This window comes from Lissotriton vulgaris, chromosome 3_2 (assembly GCF_964263255.1).
Source record: "Lissotriton vulgaris chromosome 3_2, aLisVul1.2, whole genome shotgun sequence".
NCBI classification, from domain to species: Eukaryota; Metazoa; Chordata; class Amphibia; order Caudata; family Salamandridae; genus Lissotriton; species Lissotriton vulgaris.
The window spans coordinates 217934135-217954924 of NC_141690.1; the positions used below are offsets into that span (position 1 = coordinate 217934135).

The window sequence follows — 20790 nt, forward strand, 5'->3', positions numbered from 1 at the left end:
TGATGAAGAGGAATTTATTTTCCCAATGTCTCCATTTTGTCCGTTCTACTTTGATAGTGATAGGATTGCTTGTTGTAATGTTGTTTTTCAAAATTACTTTTTTGTTGTTAAGCATATAAATAAGGGGATGTGGCCAGCCAAGGTGGCTGACTGGACGTACACTTAGGGAGCTCCGTCTCCCTGTCACATCAGCCCGCAAAAGCCTGTCGCATCCTGCCAAATTTGGGGCTCCCCTCTTACTGATCCTGCAGCTTCCCTGTGGCGTGAGGGATTCCCTGCTGCAGTCCCTGGACCGTAGCTGACAACACTGTGCGCTAGGTGGCTTACCTCTACTGCGGCCTGAGCCTGGCCCTAAGGCCCCGGATCTTCATGACTCTTGACCCGGCCGCGCCTGGTGCCGGAGTGCGGGGACCTGCCCGGGGTCTGTGTGCCCCTGCCTGGTGGACTCATGACCTGGCTGCCGACTCTTGAACTGATGGACCTGCAGCGTCCGTCTACCGTCACCCTCTGGCATGGTAAAGGGCTGGGCGGGTCCCTGCCTATATTGTTGCTGGACTCCTCCAGTACACCTCTCGTTGGCTGTGCTCCCTCCACCGCTCCCACCCCAAACCAGGTTCCAGGTCTGGGGGAATTTCACCCGCCGGACCCTGCACAATGCAGGGGACTGTGGCAGCAACTGCGGCGGCCTCAGAGGTGGTCCGTAGTGTAGAGGCGGGCCCTATTGCTGAGATTGAGAACACGGTTGCTCACCTTACGCTGCCTCTGAGGGACGTTCTGGTGGCCACCGGCATTGAATGAATGGCGCTGGATGGCTTGCGGCCTAAGCATCATTGAACCCAGTGGGTGGGTCATAGATTGAGTCCAGGCAGGGCTCGAAAAAATCATAAAAAGTTTCCTAGACCTGCAGGTCTAGTAACTTTAATAATCTACTCGACCTAACTGTAATGTACTTGACCCGTGAACTGGTCTCAAATTGCGTGATCCTAGGCAAATATTTCGTCTTATGGAGCCGTCTTTCCTTTATCACATAAGAGAGAACCTTCAAATATGCAAGTTCACTATTTCGGCTGTACAAAAAAACATTTTTATTTACTAGACTAAATGTTTTATCCATGTATAACAAAAATTGATCTCATATATTATTATTATTATTATGTTTCTTATATAGCGCCTGAATCGACCCCCGAAGGGGTATCTCCGCACTTGCCTTGGGAACCCGTTCTGGCTTTTCCCTGGGAGATAGCCCCTACAGGGTAATCCCAAGGTGAAAGCCAGGCATCCCGCCGCGGGGGGCCGTTGTGGATATTAAGCAAGCTTAATGCCCAGAGTTGCAGAGTGTGAATCCATGATTAGGTCAGGCACCGAAGCGAGAATTATCGAGTCCATGGATATTTGAGCTCAAGACCCTGCCGCGTCGGGAATTGAACCCTGGTCCCGGGTCTGACTTCTGCTTCAGGGTCTGCCTGCTCTAACCAGTGAGCCACACTTCTCCTATATAGGTTACACATGATCCTTGGCTTGCCTCTGTCGTTCACTAATGGCATCCTCATAAGGGCAAGAGCAGTAATAATTCCCAGTTCATGTTTGAAAACTCACTTTTCATAAATATATTACCAATGAATGATGTGGTAGTGTATTGTCATTTACAGATAGCATATCTTCCATTGAAATGGCCACAAAACATTCCCACTAACATGCATTTTAACTGATAATAGTGCATAAACATTTTTGGGAAATTGGGTTTCAGCAAAAATATAAAAAATATGCACATCAAGTAAAGTGTTCTTATTTTTTTTTTAATCCTATAAAAAATATTACAAAAATGGGTCTTCATAACTAGTGAAATATATTTCAAATGTTTCAACACTTCACTTAGGTATTTCAGTGTTGTGTTTGAAAAAAGCCTGACATCTTACAGCCTTTCATTTAACATGCTTTGCACAGTTCAGTTGTCACACAGTTCACTTTACAAAATCCTTTAACTTAAGTCATATAAAGAAACATAAAGGTGAGAACATAAGCTGACTTTTGACCTCTGTCTCCTTAAGCTAGCAAACGTGACAAGATAACCAGATTTATTGGCATTTTTATTGCTCTTTCACTTTGTGAGCAATAAGTATACCTTTAAATCTTGTTACATTTGCTCTGCTTTCAGAGACAGAGGTCAAAAGTCATTATGTCTTCCCTGAAGTTAGAGGATTTTCAACCTCCCAAAAAGGTTGAGTAGTCCCTAAAAATAGCTTGTCCTGAATATATCTTGCTTGACAATGCGAAGTGGGCTGTGGATTTTTTTGAACCCTCCCAGGGACCCATGCCTAAATTTGTGGGATGTGCTTGGAGAAGTGTCACACTACGCGACCCATGAGTGATACATACCTGGGCCCTGTGAGTATTTTCTGTTAAGGGTTGGGCGTGCGGGCTTCCAGGGTTCCCACTTCTGCTGGGCTGTTTGGTGCTTGAGCATTCGCTGGTGGGGTATCATGGGAGCACCGTGCACCACCTACCACCTGCCTCCTCTCCCCCACTGGCAGCCTGGCATAATATGCCCTGGCAGAGGCTTCTCTGCAGTGGCAGCCCTGATTTTTCATCCCAACACTAAGTGACTGCTGTGGGGCTCATGCGCTGACCTTTTAGTGGCAGGGGCGACGAAGGACACTGACGGTCTCCCTGGACAGCGCTTTCGGACATGCTCATTTGCTCCATTCATCTGTCTCCTTTTTTCAGATTTTTGACCAGCCCGCTGCACTGGAAAAGGAATCTTCTCGAACTCCCTACTGTTGGTCTGCCTCAGGGACGGGTCCCTTATGAGCGCCCCCAGATCTTTATGCTATGAGGAAAGACAGGCCTCAGAGGCAGCAGCAAGGGATTATCACCCAGTTTATCCAGTATTGGGGTATCTTTCATAGATTCACATGCCTGAATTATTCTCTGTCTCCGAGGCGGGAGTCGCACGGTAAAAATACAAAAACAGTGCCTTAGTAAAACAGTAGTAGGCTAAAAGAAAAACCCACTGGCATAAAACTTAGTAGCCTATCTACCTCCTTACATGAAAAGAACTAAAAAACAGTTCCAACCAATCAGCTACCAGCACCCTCTAGAACCTTCCCAGCAGAGGCAGTTCTCCTCAGATTTTCACCGCACGTCTTGTGGAAGGGAGTTTCCCTGAGTGCCTACTCAATTTCTTCAAATTTGTTCTTCAAAATGTCTGACAAGAAGGCTCTTTTTGTTCGAGGCATGTGGGCTGCTGAATCCCCTTCTGTGCATAGATCGCCGCCTAGTGTTGGGTCCGGATGATTGCACATTGTTGTCCTGGAAGAGTCTTCGAAGTATCACGAGATAGGTGGCTCCTCCCCTGGACTACAGTGCGCATGGGCATCGCCTCCATCCCCAGATTGTTTTTTTCCGCCATTGGGTTCGGATGTGTGTCGGTTCCCTCTGTCGGAACCGATAGTTGTTAACTCTCTTAAACTCAAGACCAAAAGGTCTTTAGGCTTGGCGCCGGTAGCGTTTTCGTTCGGGTTTACTGTTTCTTCAGCTCCAAGTTCTCGCTGCCCTTCCGCGTGCTGTCGGCGCGGACGGGCCTACACGACGCTCCAGACATGGAACGGACTCCGTTTAAACGGTGCCCGGTGTGCAACGCGAAATACTCGCACCTCGACGTGCACCCAGTGTGCAACACTTGTCTGTCGCCGGACCACGACGAGGCCAGGTGTATGGCCTGCTCGAAGTTCCGGTGCAAGAAGACCCTCAAGATTCGTCGGGCTGCGAGACTTCAGGCCAAACTGTCTGCGCCCCCGCCGGACGACATCTTCGAAGAAGATTCAAGAATTTTGTGATAAAATCTCGGATTACTTTGATGACAAAATCACCCTCATTCACAAAAATTTCCCTCCCCTTCCCCCGATTCCTTCTCCACGGGACCCGGATCACTGCAACCAGCCTACTAATAGGCTCAAAAGCTTTACTCCGGTTACCTTGTCCCAGACCAGAGATGCGATCCTCGCCTGCAAATCTGGCTCCCCCTCTGACCCCTGTCCACCTAGGATTCTTCACCTCATCATCGACGATATCAACCCCACCATCAACACTATAATCAATCAATCTCTCTCATCCGGTTCTGTCCCATGCTCCTGGAAAAAAGGGGTGGTAAAGCCGCTCTTGAAAAAGTCGAACAAACCCCCCACTGACCTGACTAACCTCCGTCCGATCACCCTCTTACCCGCATTAGGCAAAATAACGGAACAGTTGGTCCACAAGGAGCTCAAGACTTTCCTGGACTCAAATAATTTACTTCACCCCCAACAATCCGGTTTCCGGCCGAAACATTCCACCGAGACGGCCCTGATCGAACTGACCGAAACAATCAAAACCCTGCAAGATCAAAGGAAGAAGGCTATTTTGATCCTTCTCGACCTCACGGCAGCGTTCGACACCATTTCTCACTCCATCCTGATCAAGAGACTCTCTGATATCGGTATTACCAACTCTGCCCTATCTTGGATCAGTTCTTTCCTCAGTGACAGGTCCCAAACCGTCACACTTGGCCCCTATCATTCCAAGGAGAAAAAGGTGTTCTGCGGTGTTCCTCAGGGTTCCATCTTGAGTCCCCTCCTCTTCAATATCTATCTTATCCCTCTCCTTACCCTCATAGAATCGTTCGGCATAACTGTCACTTCCTATGCCGACGATACTCAGCTGATCATCCCCCTTGACGACAATACCAACACGGCTGAGCTCAACCTGAAACACTGCCTTACAGCAGTCTTCCAATGGATGGACACCAATCATTTGCGCTGCAACTCGAACAAAACCGAGATTCTTCCCATCGGAAAAAATGCTTCCTTCTGCCCTGCCTTGTGGTGGCCGGACAACTCTGCTGCCCCACCCCAAACCGTTTCATCAGCCAGAAACCTCGGGGTCCTCTTTGACTCCGAACTATCTTTTGATCTCCACGCTTCGAATACGGCAGGTAAATGCTTCGGCATAATCAAGTCATTAAGGAAATTCTTTGACTTCCTCCCGCTTGACTCAAGAAAAACAGTAGCGGTAGCCCTCATTTTGTCCCGTGTGGACTACTGCAATGGACTCATGGCAGGGACAAAAAAGTCCACCCTCGCCAAACTACAAAGTGTCTTGCACACTGCCGCCCGGCTTGTCCTAAAACTTCCACGAAAATCTTCCATCTCCACAGCCCTTAAGACCCTACACTGGCTCCCCCTGCACAAGAGAATTCTCTTTAAAATTCTCATTGTAGCCTTCCGAGCCTTCAACAAATCCGGTCCTTCCTACTTAACCAAACGCTTCCCCCACTACACTCCGTGCCGCTCCCTAAGATCTGCACAAGAAAACCTCATGACTCTGTCTAAATTCAATCTGAAATCCAAAGGCGGAAAAACTCTAAGCAACTTAGCCATTAAAGCCTGGAATGGTATGCCAAGGCATCTCAGGTTTCAAACGGTCGAGAAACCATTCCGAAAACTTCTCAAAACCTGGATCTTCAAGCTCCCCGACGACTGGTCCAAAGCCGCCATCTAGCCGCCCCCACTTCACTCTGTGACTGGAATCAGGACCCATAGCGCCATGATGCTCCTTCCGGAGCGAACGCCTGCGCTTTATAAATACCATTCCAAATTCCAAATTCCAAATTCCGAAGAAGAAGTCGGAAGCGACAATGTCCAACAGGTTTCGGACTCAAGCCCTGCGTCCGAAGGGGAGGCCTACGACGCAGGAGACGAGGAGTTTGACGAAGCCGGCGACGAGGTAGGGGACGACGATACGGCCATTGCCACCGTGGGGGATAGCTCGGAGGAGGAGCATCCCCGGACTGACTCAGGGGTTGACCCCCTTCCTGCGGCCCAGGTCGAGGGATCGCCTTCGGGCCTTACCCAAGACCATGTTATTAGTCCAACAGCCCCGCCTACGAGCCCAGCCACGGACATTTTGGAGGTGCCCCTTACATTGCCAAAAACGAAAGTGAAGCCTTCGGGTTCAACGCCTCCGGTTTCGAAACCGAAAGTAAAAGCAGTGCTGAAGGCTCTGGAGGCGTCAAAATCAAAGAAATTCAAAATGGCCGACATGGACGGTCCCGCCAAGATGGCCGACCCAAAGGCCTCAGGGTCGGTGCCGAAGGCGAAGTCGTCCGACGCGGCTGCGTCGGCGCCGAAGATGGTCGCGGTCGATGACCCGAAGAAGGCTTCGAAGAAGCGTCAAGGCGAGCCCAAAGCTCTGGCTTCCCCGGCTCCGGCCGTCGGGGCCAAGGACGGTAACGCATCGACTCCGAAGACGGTGCCTCTCGCCGACACAACTCCCAAGTCAGGGAAGTCACGGGAGGCGGTCACTCCCTCTCCAGCCTTTTCTAAAAAAGTTGAAGAGTCCCTGCAGAGGATTCGGAAGGTCGCGGAGCTTCCCAACCCTAACGCTGGGGTGTCGAAGCCTACGCAGAAGCCGCCAAAGGCACAAGCGCCTATCCGCTTCACCCTGCCGCCGAAGTCGACGCCGAAGGCCTTCGTTTCGAAGCAGGTAGCTGGGGTGCCCTCGAAGGAGGTGTCGACGCCCAAAGCGTCTCCGGTGGTGGCTAAACCTCGGCTCCAGCCACTCCCGGAGGAGGAACGTCGTGAGGTCATCATCGACGCCAATACCGGGAAACTGTCCCTCCTCAAAAGGAAAATCACCACGGAGCCGGTGTTGGAACACTTTCGCATTCCTCTCAAAAACAAAAGGGACTCTGCGGGTACTTCAGCACCTTTGGAGCCGGCGTCTCCAGGTAACATGCCAAGTTCCCCAGCTCACTCCAACGCAGGGGATGGCGACGACGAGGAGGTCGAGTACAATTATCCGGCGTACTCGGATCCGGACGAGGAACACAAACCTTGGTCTGCCGGGGGTGACCCTGAGGACCCGCAGTCGGGTCAGGAACCGCAACTCTTTGCGGCGAAGACTTCGCCAACGGAGGACTCTGCTGCCTTCAACGCGTTGATCGAGAGAGCTGCGGCTAACCACGATGTCGAGCTGCACTCCGATCCTGTGGATGTGGACTTTTTATTTGACACTTTCTCTGTTGCCGAAAAGTCAGTCAAAACTTTGCCAATGCTCAAGGGAGTGCTCAAGCACGCGCAGGAGGTCTTCAAGGAGCCCACTCGGGCGCGTGTCATCAATCCACGCATTGATAAAAAGTATAAGGCAGCGCCCTCGGATCCAACATATATCAAGGGACACTTGCCACTGGACTCTTTGGTTGTATCCAACGCTCGCAAGAGGGCGAACTCGCAGACGACTGGTGACGCTCCTCCCCCAGACAAAGAGTCGAAAATCTTTGAGGCCTCAGGGAAACGGATTGCCGCACAGGCAGCTAACATTTGGCGCATCTCAAACACGCAGGCCCTACTTGCACGCTACGATAGGGCTCATTACGACACCCTAGAAGCCCTGCTGCAGCACTTGCCTGACCAGTACAAGGAGGCAGGGGAAATGTTAATTCAAGAGGGAAAGCTCATCACAAATGCTTCCATCAAATGTGCGCTAGATGTGGCTGATACCGCCTCCAGGGCGATCAACACTAGTGTGTTGCTCAGGAGACATGCATGGCTTAGGATTTCAGGGTTTAAACCTGATATACAAACGACCATCCTGATCCAGACGGTTAATCCTGACCATTTGTTTGGCCCTGAGGTTGATGCGACGCTGGAGAAAATGAAAAAAGATACAGACACTGCTAAGTCTATGGGGGCCCTTCAGTCTCAGCAGTTTCGGGGTGGTTCCTTTCGCCGCTCCAATACCAGAGGCACCTCAAGGGGTCAGGCATCGCAATCCACCCAGTACTACAAGGGCAATACCCAAACCTCGTACACCAACAAGGGTAGAGGTGGCTACAGAGGCAACAACATCAAAGGCAGGGGACGTGGAAACAAAGGCTCCAGGTCCACCGCCGCCAACTAGCAGTGACGCCTTGTCACTGCCCCCCGACCACACAACACCGGTCGGGGGGAGACTCCAGCAGTTCCTGCCCGCGTGGAAATCCATCACCACGGACAGGTGGGTCAAGTCTCTTATCCAGTACGGTTACTGTCTGGAACTTACCTCCACTCCACCGAACATACCTCCAAGAAGCCGTCCTATGTCTGGCGAGCACTTGCTCTTGTTGCAGCAGGAGGTTCAGGTCATGCTGCAAAAAGGGGCAATAGAGCTCGTCCCACTGCAGGAAAGGGGTACAGGAGTTTACTCTCCTTATTTTCTAATCCCCAAAAAGGACGGTTCCCTACGGCCCATCCTGGACCTCAGGCCCCTCAACTGGTACATTCTCTCGGAGCATTTCCATATGCTCACGTTGCAGCAGGTACTCCCTCTGCTTCAACAGGGAGACTTCCTGGCTACGTTGGATCTAAAAGATGCATACTTTCATATCCCCCTGCATCCTTCCCACAGGAAGTATCTCCGATTCACGATCCAAGACCAGCACTACCAGTTCAGGGTTCTGCCGTTCGGGGTCACCACAGCGCCAAGGGTCTTTACAAAGTGCCTGGCGACTGTGGCGGCGCATCTACGGCGCCAGAGCGTCCACGTCTACCCTTACCTGGACGACTGGCTCATTCAAGCAAAAACAGAACAACAGTGCGCCGACCACGTGTCCCGCACCATTCATCTCCTGCACGATCTGGGATTCTCTCTGAACTACCCGAAATCCCATCTCCAGCCCGCCCATGTACGACAGTATCTGGGCGCGACAATAAACACTCTGGCAGCCACTGCGCAGCCAAATTCAGTGAGAATCGCCAGTATCCAGACGCTGATCCAACGATTCATACCTCAACACTCGCTTCCAGCGAAGGTGTTCATGCAGTTGATTGGCATGATGGCCTCCTGCATCTCCATTGTCCCGCACGCGAGACTACATATGCGTCCGCTTCAGGAGTGCCTGGCACGTCAGTGGACTCAGGCTCATGGGCAACTGACAGACCTAGTGTTGGTGAGCGGTCGGGCATACAACTCTCTGCATTGGTGGAACCCACAAAACCTTTGCAAGGGCCGACCATTCCAAGAGCCTGTGCCACAGATTATCCTGACGACGGACGCTTCTCTCCAGGGATGGGGAGCGCATGTACTCCACTACACAGTGCAGGGACTATGGACACTACAGCAAAAGAAGAGGCACATCAATGTGTTGGAACTGATGGCAATCTTCATGGCCTTGAAGGCGTTCAAAGTACATCTGTGCAACAAGGTCGTGTTGATCCGGACGGACAACATGACTGCCATGTACTACATTCAGAAGCAGGGAGGCACACACTCTCCGCAGCTGTCTCATCTGGCTCAGAGCATGTGGAAGTGGGCCATTCAGAGGAACATCTTCCTCATGGCGGAGCATCTCCCGGGCAAAGACAACCAGATGGCGGACCTGCTCAGCAGGCACAGCCATCAAATGCACGAGTGGGAGATACATCCATCAGTACTCCGACCGTACTTCCAAAGGTGGGGTCATCCAGAGATAGACCTGTTCGCCACAAAGGAGAACGCAAAATGCCAAAGCTTCGCCGCCAGGTTCCCTCACCCGCAATCACAGGGCAATGCGATGTGGATGAACTGGTCAGGCAGATTTGCGTACGCTATTCCCCCAGCACCTCTGATACCGCTGGTGGCACGCAAGCTCAGGCAGCACTCGATGACTCTCATCCTGGTTGCTCCAACGTGGGCTCGCCAGCCGTGGTACACCACGTTTCTGGAACTCTCCGTGGTACCGCATCAAAGGCTTCATCTCACTCCCAGCCTTCTGACGCAGAGCCATGGCGACATTCAGCACCCAGATCCGCAACAGCTCAACCTGGCGATCTGGCTCCTGAAGTCCTAGAGTTTGGCTACCTCAATCTTCCTCCCGACTGCATGAACATCATTCGGGAGGCAAGGAAGCCCACTACTAGAGCTTGTTATGCGGCTAAATGGAAGAGGTTTGTCATTTATTGTGTTAACCACAATATTGACCCGCTAGATGCTTCCATCCAAAACATCATTTGTTACCTGTTCCACCTGTATCAATGCAATTTGGCGTACTCTTCCATCCGCATTCACCTGTCTGCTATGGCAGCATACCTCCAGAACAGGCAACACCTGTCACTTTTTAAGGTCCCTGCTATCAAGGCTTTTCTGGAAGGACTCAAGAGTCATTCCGCCCAGGACCCCACCAGCTCCGGAATGGAACCTCAATGTGGTTCTTACAAGACTGATGGGTCCTCCCTTCGAGCCACTGCACTCTTGTGAGCTTCAGTTTCTTACTTGGAAGGTTGCTTTCTTGGTAGCAATTACATCGCTACGGAGGGTTAGCGAGTTGCAGGCGCTCACCATCCAAGAGCCTTTCTTCCAAGTACATGCAAACAGGGTTGTGCTCCGCACTAACCCTAAATTCTTACCCAAGGTTGTGTCTCAATTCCATATGAACCAGACAATTGAGTTGCCGGTGTTTTTCCAAAACCCAGAGACGCTTGCGGAGCGGATGCTCCACACCCTTGACGTTAAAAGAGCCTTGATGTACTATGTGGACAGGACAAAAGATTTTCGCAAAACCAAGCAGCTTTTCGTTGCTTTTGCCTCACACCACAAGGGTAACGCTATCTCCAAAGCTGGGATCGCTAGGTGGATTGTGAAATGCATTCAAATCTGTTACGCTAAGGCTAAAAGCACTCTCACTATCCCACCAAGAGCCCACTCCACCAGGAAGTTGGGGGCCTCTATGGCTTTCCTAGGTAACATTCCCTTAGAAGATATTTGTAGAGCAGCCACATGGTCTACCACACATACTTTCACTAAACATTACTGTGTAGACGTGCACTCCAAACAGCAGGCAGCTGTTGGTCAGGCTGTTCTCAAAACACTTTTTCAGACTGCTGCAGCTGGCACGGGCGACCGCCGCTAATGGAGGGACTGCTATGTATTCTATGCACAGATATGAATTCAGCAGCCCACATGCCTCGAACTGCAAATGCTACTTACCAGTGTGCATCTGTTCTTGGCATGTAGGGCTGCTGACATTCATATCGCCCACCCTCCTCCCCGGCGCCTGTAGCAGCTGCAGTCTTCATATATACATATGCTCATAGCATGGTCATCACTCACATACTTCACTCCATCTCTGCCAATGGCTAAAAACAATCTGGGGATGGAGGCGATGCCCATGCGCACTGTAGTCCAGGGGAGGAGCCACCTATCTCGTGATACTTCGAAGACTCTTCCAGGACAACAATGTGCAATCATCCGGACCCAACACTAGGCGGCGATCTATGCACAGATATGAATGTCAGCAGCCCTACATGCCAAGAACAGATGCACACTGGTAAGTAGCATTTGCAATACCTTGCAGTACCTGTGAGAATAAGAGGGTCCATGTGGATGATCAGCACAAGGACTGCATCTACTGTCTACATCCTAAACATGTTGTTAAGGCTTGTTGAATCTGCCGGACTTTCCCTGCTAAAACTATTAGGGACAGGGAAGCAAGGATGCTTTTGTGGTTGAAATCTTCCTCAGGATGACAAGGCCTCGACATCTAGCAAGAGGGCTAGATCTCATAACAGCTCTTCCAATGAGGGAAGAAAGCATCACAAGGCTTCTCATGAAGTTTTTGACCAGTCACAGAGGTCTCCCAAACTATCCTCTGGGTCAACGCTGTGCCCCTTCCTCTGAGGTTTCTAAAAGGTCCTCAGCCCCCAGAACCGTGAGTAAAATCCAGGTTAAAACCCTTACTCTGGTTTCCTCTCATACGGTCTCTGTGACTTCTGCTGCTCCTCGATCTATGACTACAGTCTCCACTACGGCGGAGAAGTGTGGCTCAATGGTTGGAGCGGCAGACCCTGATGCAGAGGTCTGGCCGGGACCAGGGTTCAATTCCCGACGCGGCAGGGTCTTGGGCTCAATGTCCTCGGACTCGATAATTCTCGCCTCTGTGCCTACTCTAATCATGGGTCCCCACTCTGCAACTCTGGGCAATAGCTTGCTTAATCTCCACAAAGGCCCAAAAGCACTGGGATGCCTGGTTTCACCTTGGGGGTGCCCAGTAGGGAGCATCTCGCAGGGAAAGCCAGGACGGGTTCCACAGCAGTATACAGCGCCAAGATGACTGTCAGGTGATAGTGCGCTTTACAAGTATACATACATTAACATTACATTACACATTACGGCCATTTCTTTGCCTATTGTGTCTTTTAAGATCTCCTTTTCCAAAAAATCTAGTGTGGCGAAGGATTCGACGACGAAGAGTTCATTATCTAAACTTCCGTCGACGACAGCGTCTACGTCAAGCTCGTCTTCGACAGTTCCATCGACGACAAAGGTAAAGTCCACCTCTTTGACATTAAACTCGTCGACGACGACTCCGTCGTCGAAGAGCCCATTGATGACGACACCGTCGACGAAGAGCCCGTCGACGAAGAGCCCGTCGACGAAGAGCCCGTCGATGAAGGGCCTGTCCATCTCTTTGACATTGAACCCGTCGACGACGACTCCGTCGACGAAGAGCCCGTCGTCGATGACACAGTAGACGGAGATCATTCCGTTGACAACGAAGAGCCCGTCGACAAAGAGTTTGTCAACGGCGATTCCACCAGTTTTACAGACTACGCCTATTTCCTACACTCATTTCCAATTAAAAACTTACCAGAGACATGATTACAGCAACATATCTCCTCTGCTACCATCTCATATTCTGGAAACTTATGTTGAAGATGATGACTTTATTTATTTATAAAGTTTTTTATAGCGCAAACTTGATCCCAAATTAAATCAGAGCTTTTTACAATTTGAGGCAAAGGTAACAAATCAGAACATTAGTCTAACATGGGGAATCTAATGGGCATTGAATCAACTAGTACAAACATTACAGCTCAACATAACCTGAGTGCACGAGTAGGAATGGGCTATGCGTTGGAGCATAGAGAGATAAGGGGAGTACATATAATAATCATATACAGGAATAATAACCGGTACCCAAAACAATAATCGAATCAAGAGTCAAATGCGGAGTCTAAAAGGCATTGAATCAAATGTTGAACATCTAACGCATCATTTATACACCTGGGTGTACGAAGAATGTGCTAGACGATAGAGTATAATGACTCTAGCATGGAGCATAATTCTATTCACATTAACTATCAAAATTCAAGACATAAAAACACAGCACGCTCCTAAGATGACACTCCTTTCTGCATAGCGCGTACTACTCCTACGAGGCGTTGAAATGTTGGAGCACTCCGTGACAGCATAGCATAACATAGCACTTCACAAAAACTGTCAGAGTATTGAATGGCCCAGAGCCTTATGCGACTCAAAACGTCTAAATACCTGTAGCAAGCTATAGCATATAACATAACACAGCATGTTATAAATGCATAACTTACTATGACAACTCATGGCAAAAATACAGACGCGATGCAAAAATATCATAACATAGCACAGCGTTAAATCGACATAAGTGACATGCTGCTTCTCTTTCATCTTCTGTTAAAAATGTTGTCAGCGCCTCGTGAGGCTGGGAGAGGCACTGTAAAATGATCCTCATGCTAGATAAAATGACAGTGACATTATTTCCTCCATTCAAAAACATAAAAAACCCAAACAAGTGACGTCATGTAATATGACAAGGGAAAGTGGGAAACAAGTTACAGCGTTCCCACCACTCTGACGTTACAAAACCCTCGACCAGGCCAGAGCCCCCGACATGACTTTATGTATGTGACTGTGCGGCATAGCTCGCCACCCCTCTGAATTTCAAATAAAGTATCAAGATGATGAGGAGACAGATGAGGAGGCAAAGGATTACCAGGAACATTATTACCAGGGAACGCCTCTCTTCCCCTTATCAAAAACCTCCCAGAAGGGTTTTGGACCAGGGAGAGACAAGTCATCTTCCTCCTACACTAATACAAGATCTGCAAGCCATGCTGGGGGATTACCGCCGAACGTTTCCTTCAGTACTGGCTGCTCTTGTTTTGCCACCCTTACCTATGGAAGTACCAGTCTAGCTGCCACAGGTGGAGGTCCCTAGCTCCCAAACACAACCTTCTGTAGCAGTACCTCAAATGCACTATGATACTTCTTCCTCGGACGAGGAAGATATCGAAGAGGGTGAATTACCTGACAATGCTGGTAATGTGGATCCTTGGAATGAATATATCATTCCCAGCTAAACTGATTTCAACACACTTGATAAAGAAGGAAGGAGATTAGACTTGATAGGGAAAAAGTTCTCCACTAATGCAGCAGCCTCCATTAAGGCAGCAAATTCACTGGCCATTTTCGGTCGTTACGACGCCAGATGTGGTCAGATTTGACAGAATTTATGGACCTCATTCCGGAAGACCGTAGACAAGAGGCAAGGAAAATACTTTTGGAAGGGGAGCGAGCCGGATCTGAAATTATAGATTGCGCTCTAGATATTGCTAACACCAACTTTGGACTACTCGCCAGTGCTGCAGTACTTAGACACCAAGGATAGCTTAAAGCTACATCCTTTAGGCCAGACGTACAAACAAAAATCTTAGACAAAGCCTATGATGGTGATTCCTTTTTCAGAAAGCACATAGACAAGGCCCATCTAGCCATTTAGACTGATACTGATACTGATACGGCAAAATCATTGGCTGCTCTCCAATACAAGCAAGGATCTTTCCTAGGAGCCATAGGTTGTGGCTTTACATCCAGAGGAGGATATAAAAATCAGCAAAATAGACAGTATCAGTCACAATATAGACAGCCCTATGGCCAATCGTCTTATAGACAATCTTCAGCAAGCAGTTTCTCTCGCCAAGGCGGACAAAGGCAATCAAACAATCAGGGTCGCGATTCCAACAGGAAACAATGAGTTCAGCAGGATGCCAGTCATCCCTCCATACCTCCCTGTGGGCGCAAAGATCTCAGCCTTTATTCACCAGTGGCAACAGATCACTTCAGATCGATAGATTCTCGACCTAGTCAACAATGGTCACACCCTGGAATTAGTCAAACGACCACCTAAGGGTCGCCCTCCCCCTCGGCTTCACTTACTTTTCAAAGAAGCCTTAGAAATGCTCCACAATAATGCAATAGAGAAGGTTCCCTTATCGCAGAAGGGAACCAGGTTCTACTCTCGTTTCTTCCTCATAAAGAAAAAATCAGGGGAGTGGTGCCCGATTCTCGACCTTCGCAAGCTCAACAAGTTTCTTAAGAAAGAGTTTTCGGATTATGACCCTTGCTGAAGTTTTAAGCTATCTAAACGAAGGGGATCTTATGGCTTCTCTTGACTTGGAAGACTCATACTTCATATCCCTATACATCCCATACATCGCAAATACCTGCGTTTCACAATGGCTGTTGTCCACTATCAGTTCAAGGTGCTTCCGTTCAGACTGAAATCGGCACCAAGGATCTTCACGAAATGCCTAGCACCAGTGTCCGCAACTCTGAGATCTCAGGGACTACAAGTGTTCCCTTATCTCGACGACTGGTTGCTCAAGGGTCCTTCGAAGCAGGTAACAGAAGATGCTATATCAACATGCCTGCATCTCTTTTCAAGATTAGGACTCACTCTCAACAAAAGCAAGTCACAGTTACGTCCTCTCCAAGTGATTCCGTTTCTGATAGCAATGCTGGACTTACCGTGCAAAGCATTCTTGTCAAAACTAAGACTGCAAAAATTGGCAATATCAATCTCAAAAAAGAAAGTATGTTTCTGTCTTGACATTTGTTTCTCTTCTGGGGATGTGCTCATCTGCAATAAACCTTGTACCATTGGCACGACTCGGAATGAAACCTCTGCAAGAGGAGTTGCATCTACAATGGCAGCAAGCCGTAGGGTCATTCGACGACTCCATCAAAGTCTCAACGCACATGATATACTCTCTGCATTGGTGGTCTCAGAAAGCAAACTTGATTCCGGGTCTCACTTTCCTGCCAACTCCTCCAGAGTTCGTTCTAACAGCAGAAGCCTCCATGGAGGGGTGGGGAGGCCATCTCCAAGACTTACAAATTCAGGGATGATGGTCCCAAGAATACTGTCTGCCGCACATCAACATATTTGAACTGTGCGCCATCTTTCTCTCTCTGCAGGCATTCCTCCCGAGGATTGCTGGCTCCTCCGTGCTGGTCCGTACCGACAATATGACCAGCATGTATTACATCAATAAACAAGAGGGAACAAGGTCACTCTCTCTGTCACAGGAGGCTCAGGAACTGTGGGAGTGGGTTACAGCCACAAGATAACCCTAAGAGCAGAACATGTCAAAGGGCTTCAGAACACCTTGTCCGACACCTTGAGCAGATCTCTCTCGGGTTGTCACGAGTGGGAATTGGAGCAGAAGTAAGTGGAGAAGATCTTTCACTTTTCTGGAAAAACAAAACTGGACCTGTTTGCGACAAGAGAGAACAAGAAAATGCCAATACTAAGCCTGCAAGTTCCCTCAACAGGGATCAAGGGGGAATGCACAGTCCATGCTATGGTCAGGGATTTGTGCGTACGCTTTTCCCCCAATACCATTGATTCCGAAAGTGCTTCAAAAGAGGAAGAGGGAGGGCTGCCATCTCATCCTAATTGCTCTCCGCTGGCCTAGGCAATATTTATTTCAGGAACTGCTTCTGCTATCCCAGGGGGACCCTTTACATCCAGTTCCAACATTCTCGATGTTGACAAGGGAGAGGGGTCAAATACTTCAACCAGATCCACAGTTGCTGCGCTTGCACACATGGCCCCTGATTTCTTAGAATTCAAAGATCTGAACATTTCTCAGGACTGTCGTGAAATTCTAGCCAAATATCATGCCCAGAGTACAGTAAAAAAGTATTGCTTAAAGTGGAAGCGATTCTGTCATTGGTGTGAGATGAATGATGTCCACCCTCTCCAAGCTCCCGTTGAGGATATTCTTCCTTACTTATTATCTCTAGCCAAAGCTGGGCTTGTGTTCTCCTCTTTCAAGGTTCATCTTTGCTGCGAGTTCCAGATTCCGGAAGAGTTCTTACAAACTCACTTTGTTCCTCTTCTCTTATCAAACAATTTATGAAAGGTCTCTTTCGAGTTTTTCCACCAATACGGGCACAACCTCCAGAGTGGGATTGAGCACAGTGTTGGCTCAATAAATAAGAAGACCGTTTGAACCCATACACAAGGCTCAGCTCAAATTTCTAACATGGAAAGTGGCGCTTTTATTAGCTCTTACATCGGCTTGAAGGGTTAGCGAAATCAAAGCTTTTAGTATCTCAGAACCCTTTTGGCATTTCTCTAAGGGTTACGTAACTCTACGGACAAATCCCAAATTCATCCTTAAAGTACCGTCTCCATTCCATTCAAATCACCCTGTAAAGCTTTAAACTTTCTTCCCAGATCCAGCTATGCCAGCGGAAAGAGCTTTACACTCACTTGACGTCAAGCGATGTCTTAAATTCTATTTATAGAAAACTAAGGACATAAGGCAATCCAATCAATTACTAATAGCCTATGTCCCAAACCACACTTGGGACTGCTGTAACTAAAGCAACTATAGCCAGGTGGCTTGCTTTCACAATTCATTTCTGCCTTGACAAAGCCAATAAACCTTTGCAGAGAAAGGTCAAAGCGCATTCCACCAGAACTGTTGCAGCTTCTACTGCGCTATTTGCTAGAGTTACATTAGAAAATATCTGTCGTGCTGCGACATGTAAATGTAATGTAAATGTAAATGTAAATATACTTATATAGCGCGACCTGTCACCACAAAGGGCATCCTGGCGCTTGCCTAGGGAACCCGTCCTGGTATTCCCCTGTGAGAGGCCCCGGCAGGGTATCCACAAGGTGAAAGCCAGGCATCCCGCCGCAAGGGGCCGTTGTGGAGATTAAGCAAGCTATTGCCCAGAGTCGCAGAGCATGAACCCGTGAGTCGAGAAGGCACCGGAGCGAGAATTATCGAGACTGTGGAATTTTTAGCCCAAGACCCGCCGAGGCGGGGAATTGAACCCAGGTCCACGGCCGATCTCAGCTTCCGGGTCTGCCGCCTCTAACCCCTGAGCCACACTTCTCCACATGGAAAAATGTCCGCACGTTCACGAAGCACTACTGTCTGCAATTTACGTCGCAGGACGATGCAGCTGTGGGACAAGCTGTTCTTCAACATCTTTTTCAAAAAGGTTAGAATTACAGATTTATTTATTCTACATTCTTTCATTGAAAAAAAAATATATATATATAGATATATATATACATTCATATATATATATATATATATATATATATATATATATATATATATATATATATATATATATATATATATATATATATATATATATATATATATACATACATATAGAGCTGCATATGTTTTTACATACATTTTTATATATTTTCCGGGGACCCCGCGCATGGGAGGACATATTCAAGTGCTTATGACTTTGAAGAGGATGCCCCTGGACGAGAACTAGGATTACAGGTAAGTAACTTATCTTTCTTGCAGTATGCCAGTATTGCAGCTATAATTAAGGAAATTTGGCCTGCTTTCCTGGAGGCTCCTACCACGTCTGGCTGGCAAACATGTAACGCGATGAGAACTTAGTAGAAGAGTAGGTCCTTTGATGCATCATACTATTAAACATTTCCAAGATTAACTCCTGGGTTACCAGATTTCTGAAGTTTGTTTAGAGATTTTGTGATCAATGGGTTAGATTTCGTAAATTCTGTGGTGGTTTCTGTGAAAGGGCATTGGGGCCCACCCAGACAATATCCAGTAAGTTGAAATACATCGTCTCAGTCTCAAAAACAATGCTAAAAGTACCTGGCAGCCTGTTCCTCATACTAAGCCTAATCATGTATTAAGGCTCTGAGAGACAACACTGCACATGTCCCGCGTTCCCTTCTCACAGCCCATAGAGATAATATCAGAGGGGCTGCAGCAAAGACAAGACTAGTGCATTTTGTCACAGTGCAATAGAAACTGAAGCCTGCGTGGTTCTGTCATCTCATTTTCAGCAGTCCATCTTTATTGTTTTTTTTTTTTTTTAAGTTTCAAAAACCTTTATTATCGCTTTGGCATTGTACAATTTGGTATAGACGTTTTAAATCGTAGTTACAGATTATCACAATCGTAATTCCTTCCAGTTACGAACTGCATGGCATCTTATCATCTATCCATTCGTATCTCCTCATCAGAGCCATTAATAACCCTTTATTCGTAATTGACAAGTCTCTGTAACTTCCAATAACCGTTGGTATTATCTTGCAAATGTCCATATCCGGGAAGTTGTTTATCATATCAGTTCTTTACCATGTCCCAAACAGCCTCTACCAGCTGACATCCTTGTATAGTGCACCCATTCATCTCAGTGGACCCTCCGCACCCCTATCCATCCGCTATAGAAGTTGCACAGGAGTATACATCTGTCTCAGTCATCTCAAGCCTCCGCCCTCTCCTCCCTTGCCATATCCTCCTCTCCAGCGCTTCCTTCCACGTCAGCACTTCTCTTGTCCAATAGATAAGTAGTCAACAGTCCCCAAATGTCTCCAGGCCCAGACTTCATGGGAAGCAGCTCTGTATAATCATGTAATTGCTCCTGCCAGGTTGTTAAATCACCTATCCAGTCCTTAAACTTAGATTGCACGTCCCAGTCCCCATCTGCACGCCACTTGTGTTTTCGCCAGCAGCATGCCCTTTGCTAAATACTTCTTTTGTTTTGTGACTACAGTCGCAGTAAGGCCTAACAAGGCTATTAACCGGGAGGGGGTCCTTTGTACTTCTATCATTTCAGACATTGCAGCAAAAACTTCTTACCAAAATGTTTCCACCTGTGGGCATCAACATGCTAGGTGCATAAAATCTGCTCCCTTCCTGCCACATCTCTCACATCTGTCAGTCTCTAGTAGCCGGAATTTATATAGCTTAGCTGGTGTGTGATATAGTCTATGCAGGAATTTGAAATGGATGAGCCTGAGTCTGCTATTTCCCGTGACCGCTGCCGTCTGAAAGCAACTACTCTCCCATTGGTCATTCGTAAGAGGGGTCTCTAAGTCCTTATCCCAATCAGTCCTTGCCCGTATCTGCCTAGGGAGGACAGCGTTCCGTAACCGTTTGTATAGTGTGGAGATGACGTGTCTGCCTGAAAAAGTGTGTGGAGGGGTAGAAACGTGTCTAGTTCTTCGGGAAACTTTGGGGTGAGGGCTTTCAGGCTTTGGCGTAGTCTAGTGTATAAGAATATATCCATGTGCGTAGGTGCATGTTCCCCGAAAAACTGTTCCTTATCGCGGATTTCCCCTTCTATGTAGAGGTCTCCCCACGAGATATATCCTAATTTTTGTAATAATCGCTTACAGATCCCTTCGCAAGTAACTGTTATTAACGGGTTATCCATTAGTGTCACCTTGGGGGAATACATCAACTTCACCTCCATTTTCCGTACCATCCAGCGCCATGCTGCCACTGTACAGTCTACCGTGGATGGGTCTCTCTCACATTCCTTCATTGGAGCAAAAATGTATCCCTCTGGCGGTACTGGGGACATGTACCCATCCTCCAGTGCCAAGTGCGGCATGTAGGGTGGAGGGTGAAACCAATAGGCGGCAAAGTGTGCCTGTGCGCTATAATAGTATTGCTCGAAGTTGGGGACATCATACCCTCACTGACTATATGGAAGCATAAGTGTATCCAGGTTGAGTCTCGCTTGTCCACCTCCCCATATGAGCTAACCACCTGCGCACTTAGTGTGTTAAAAAAAGAATCTACCAGGGTGGGACAGGATGTTTATAAATAAATAAAGTTACTTTGGCAGCACCAACATCTTTAGAAGCGATATGCGGCCAGCCATTGATAGGGGGATTTT

At 48.2% G+C, this 20790-nt stretch overlaps 1 protein-coding gene across 1 annotated transcript in view; it reads left to right on the forward strand.

The window, feature by feature from the left end:
* Positions 1-20790, forward strand: part of RNF212 (ring finger protein 212) — a 472806-nt gene that overhangs the window by 198896 nt on the left and 253120 nt on the right. The gene's annotated exons all lie outside the window — the stretch shown is intronic.